Source organism: Haliaeetus albicilla, chromosome 26 (assembly GCF_947461875.1).
Source record: "Haliaeetus albicilla chromosome 26, bHalAlb1.1, whole genome shotgun sequence".
NCBI lineage: Eukaryota > Metazoa > Chordata > Aves > Accipitriformes > Accipitridae > Haliaeetus > Haliaeetus albicilla.
In genome coordinates, this window is record NC_091508.1 from 20,187,832 (window position 1) to 20,192,819 (window position 4,988).

At 48.5% G+C, this 4,988-nt stretch overlaps 1 long non-coding RNA gene across 1 annotated transcript; it reads left to right on the top strand.

The window, feature by feature from the left end:
• Positions 1-250: 250 nt before the first annotated feature.
• On the top strand, positions 251-4,374 carry LOC138682059 (uncharacterized). The gene is made up of 2 exons (XR_011322268.1): positions 251-2,403; positions 3,193-4,374. It is a non-coding gene; the product is annotated as an uncharacterized lncRNA (long non-coding RNA).
• The last annotated feature ends 614 nt before the right edge of the window (positions 4,375-4,988 follow it).

The window sequence follows — 4,988 nt, forward strand, 5'->3', positions numbered from 1 at the left end:
AAAGGAAAGAAATGCTGAGCCACAAACCAAGACGACAGATAAATCCAGGAGGGGTATGTAATCTCACTTGCTGGGCCCAACCAGAAGTTACAATACATAAATTATTGCGCCTAAAAGCTTCTATAATTTCACTTCTATTTGATTCACCATAAAGTACCACAATGCCCTCTGCATCTACCCGTTTGATTATACATTTGTACCAAGACACAGCTTATGCTTAAAATAACATTACTGGAATAGAGACGGACAAGAGAATTCATTTGAATGGAAATCAATTTGATTAGAAAAGTAAATTACCCAGAGTATATGAGCAGCATATTGCAGTTCTGAATAATAATAATAATAAAAAAAAATAAATCAGTGGCAGCAAAGGATCTTAACTGTTTTCACGGAATGGAGCCACTCGGGCAGTGACTGAGCTGTGATTGCTGCCCGGCACGGAGACGGGGCTGGCTCCCTGCACCGGAGCACCCCCGGGCAGAGCTGCCCCACGTCCCTGGGGACCCCCCCCTGCCACCGGCACCCTCCGCAGGGGACGAGCCCGTTGGGGTCTGCCAGCGGCACCTCCCTGCCCAAAAGCGATGTGCACAGCTCGGTGTAGGTGCGGGGCCGCGGGCGACCGGCATGGCTGGACGTGCACGGCCGAAGGGGACGTGCACAGATTTATGTGGCTGGAGGTGCCTTCGAGGGCATGATTTTCTGTACCCGGAGGTGATGCTGGTCTGAAACAGCCATCAGCCGAGCCGCGGTCCCCCTCCAGCTGCCGGACTGGGAGTCACTGCTCCAATTTGGGTGCCACTTGGGATAGGCAGCACGCTGAGGTGCTGGCCTGGCTGGGGGGAGGATGGCAGTGTCCCTCCCTTCGTGTCCATCCTCTGCTGCCGAAAAAGGTGCCAAGGAGGCCGACAAGGTGGCAAGGAGCCAGGGAGACCAGTGGCCATCGGTGCCCCCAAGAGCTGGGGCAGGACCCCCAGTCACTCCCGAAAGGTGCGTTTCCCCTGCGTCATCTGCGGTGCACACTTTGCTGAGCTGTGATATTTTATAAATAATCAATTGGTATTTAATTCCCATGTGATAACTGTCTTATTAAATCTAAATTTAATGTGTATTTGGGAAACCCTAATTTAAAGTGTTACTGCATGCACCATCTGGTGTGCTCTCTAAATACAAATGCAATAACATAATTCAGAATTACATCATAAAAGTAAGTTATAAGAGATTAAAATGCACAACTATGTTCTTCAGTCAAGGCAGCTTTTATGCTTTTTCTCCTGATTTAGACACAAATCACAGCCGAAACATCCCTACCCTGATTAAGTGATTTTCTGCAGGGATTTTTGTTTTAATGGTGAGCAGGAGCGCACGGGAGGGAGGTTAGAGCGGATCAGGAGCTGGCGCCGGGCTCTGCTGCCATCGAAGACACTGGAGCTGCAAAACCCCTCTGCTCGCCGGTGCCAGGGAGTTTCGGGGTCCTGAGCGCTAGCCGGGATGGGGAGAGGAGATGGACACGGGGCACCCCGGGGTGCTGCGTCCTCCCACCCCAGCAGCGAGCTCTCCCGGCACAGGAGAGGGCTGCTCACCTGAAGCATCAGAGTTTTTTAAAGGTAATGCCTTAACACTGGTCAGAGCATCCCCTCCCAGCCCCTTTCCACCAGGGAGGGCCGAGCCAGGCGCAGGGCAGACTCGGCGACCCACCAGGTTGCCTTTTGTTGAAAAACTGGTCAAATATAACCCAGAGTTCGGTGCATCAATGATCTCTTATAGTAGCAGTAAATCTAATATCTTCGCAAAACCCCCTATTTTCTCTCTAGGTTGAATGAAACATGAGATTCCTTAATAGAGAGGGAAATTAAAATCTAGTTTTATTGCAGTTCCTGTAACTGGTATCTAAGCTATTAATAATCAATCCATTCTTGCTTAAAAGCTAACATTTATCACACCAGCTAAGATGAGCTGACGGGCACTGGGGGGAAAGTACAATTGACTGCAATTACACTTTGAAAAATGTTATCTGTGCCACTGACCACTGGGGATAAATGATGAGATTTCATTTGTTTCTTCAAGCTTCAGATTCTTTTTCCCAACTTCTTTTTTGTTGGGTTTTGTTTGTTTGTTTGTTTTTCCTTTTGCCTGTAGGTTGCCTCAATGCTGAGCTGCTCAGGGCAGGACCGGAGGGAAGGGAACTGCATTGTCCCAAAGTCATGGGGATCCTCCGTGCTGTGCCCTGGTGAGCGCAAGTGCCGTCCCTCTGCTCCCGTCCCGTCTGGGTACGTCGCACCTTCCTCATCCCCACCTGGGGACATCGTACCTAGGGACATCGCACCTTCCTCATCCTCACCTGGGGACAGCGTACCTAGGGACATCGCACCTTCCTCATCCTCACCTGGGGACATCGTGCTCAGGGTGAGCAGCGATTTCTGCAGCTGGGGGTTGGTGCTCACCCTGAAGGGCACCCATGGGTGCCTGTTGAGGCTGGATCACCCAGCCGCCCGGTGGTTGCCCTGCCAGGGGGGACCCTTTCCCTGATTTTGGGTAAAATGCCGTTGCAGACAGGGGTTGCGCACGTCTCCGAGTCCGACACAAGCACGGTGGCTGGGAGACAGACTCTAGACCAGCCCTGTTCTGGGGCCACCAGACCTCTTTTAACAAAGAAAGAACCCCAGCACCAAAGTTTATTACTTTTATTCCTACATTTTACAATGGGGAGGAAGAGGCTGGTGAAGGAATTGATTTGCTTGTTTTACTGGTATTAATGAAACAGCTGACCGTAGATCTCCCGCAGCAATATTACGCTCCCCGCGATAATTCTCCAGACTCCAAACTTTTCAAATGAGTTTTTGCAATTTAAAATTAATAATTGTTCTGTCTAGAACAAGGATAATTAAATGCCTGTTCATCCTCATTATTGTCAGCCTTGTGATTTGTTGTTTTCTCTGTAATAAAATTAACTGGCTTAACTAATGGGTGCCAAAACTTGATAATTAAAGCTGAGCAAATAATTTGCAGCAAATAATTTGCAACAAGTAATTTACCCACTGGATTTGGTGGGGTTCATGGCGGGCGCAGGGCTGATGGCGAGGGGCTGGGAGCCAGCGGCGATGCCCGACGCTGCATGGGATAGCCCGGGCAACCTCCTTTTCCTTACAATGGTCATTTTTTTAATGAAAATTCTTTTATTTTTTTCTTTCTAAGAAAAAAGGTTCCCATCATGGGCTTTTTCACACACCTGGAGCACAAGGCAGATTGTTCATCAAAGTTTTGTAGGCTCATCCATCAGAGAGGAAGCCCATAAGAAATAGCAGCTGCTCGCCGGTAAATCCCCATGACGGCGTGTAGGTGGTCGAAAAATGGCAACTCTCGGGGGGAGGAGAGAAATTAAAATAATGTGCCAACAAAAGAAGTTTGGTCAGACGCAATCTTCTAACAAGAATGGACTTTAAAATTATGGTTATTAACAAGGTTTCATTTCAGCAGCAGTTAAAGAAGCTTTAGAAGGTATCGCAATTAATTTGTAAGTTTATATTACACATTATAACGTGAGGGGCCATTAACGAGGCGGTGACATTAAATTTAATGTACTTGGCAAATGGGACGGTTTGTCTCTCCCTCCTGGGTGCGTTCCCGGGTGGCTGGTTGGGGTTCGGCGCTGCCGTATTTCTTCCCGGAGGCAAGAAATATGGTGCCGGGGACCCCCGATGCTCAAGAGGTTGGGCAGGGCTGCGCAGGCACGGCCGGTACCCGCCGGCGCCGGGGGTTATCGCGGTGATGCGCGGCGGCGCCGTGGCCGTCCCGGGTCTGGGGGGCACTGCCGGGATGAGAAGTTTTGGGCCCAGCTCTGCGGCATGGCCAACGAGGCTCAGATGAATATAAGGAGAATATGAAATGTCTCATACCTATAACTTTAAATTAAAAAAGCAATGTACTGTTTATTGGTTCTTCCGAGTGTCTCCGGAGCGGCAGGCTCATAAAGATCATATTACAGTACAAGCCATTATGCAAAGAGTTTACTATATATACATTTCTAAATGCTTCAGCAAACAGCAGCCTACTTATGAGCAGAGAAGGATAACTGGTTCGTTTGGGGTAACAAATGATCCTTGATTTGATTTTAAATGCAATGACAGCAAAATTTATTTCTTATTTAATCACTTGCCAGAGCTGTTGAGGACGGGATGGTATTAAACTGCACAATGCAGCATATGACTACTGAATCAGTTGAAATAGGCATAAGAATATATTATGTTTATAGGATAGAAAAAGATTGTACAGCAATGCATATAACTAGAATGGGTATTTTTGTCATTTATACAGTAGCTTATATCATTATTTCTTCCCACTTCCAATTTTTCAGTAATAAAAATACAGGGGATGTGATTCTCTTTGCATTACAGATAAACCATCTTGATTCTTTATTAAATATTTTTATTAATCTGAAGTACTACAAAGCATTTGAGCAGATAAATCAGGCTCCGAATAGTCATTTCCTCTCTGCTATGGCTCTATAAAGTGGATTCATTTATGAGTGCGCAATACCAGAAAAGAAGGTTTCCATATTCATTACTATGCTCCCTTATGGTCCTGTTTTTATATCCCGCTGCACCGTGCAGAAGGGCTAGCACTAACTTGGTCCCCAAAATGAAACAGGTCTCGGGAATCCGCTCTGTAATCCCTGCCTGGGTTTGTGTCCAATTTAATTAGGAATCACTGCTCGGGTACCACCCTCCAGCCCCGGTGGGGAGGATGCCCAGGGTCTCACCAGCCCTGGCTCCCCCAGCCCCCCCGCTGCCGCCACCAGCACCTTTGGGGTGATTTGGGGATGGATCCAGCCCCAGCATCGTTCCCTCCTTGCCAGCACCAGATCGGCGCCTTCACCCATCACCCCGACCGCTCTCCCCGTAGGATGCGGGGATCCCGTTATTCGGCAGAGGGACCAATGGAGGATTTGGGGGCCAGCCCCTCCCGGGAGGGTGCCCGATACCGTGGGGCTC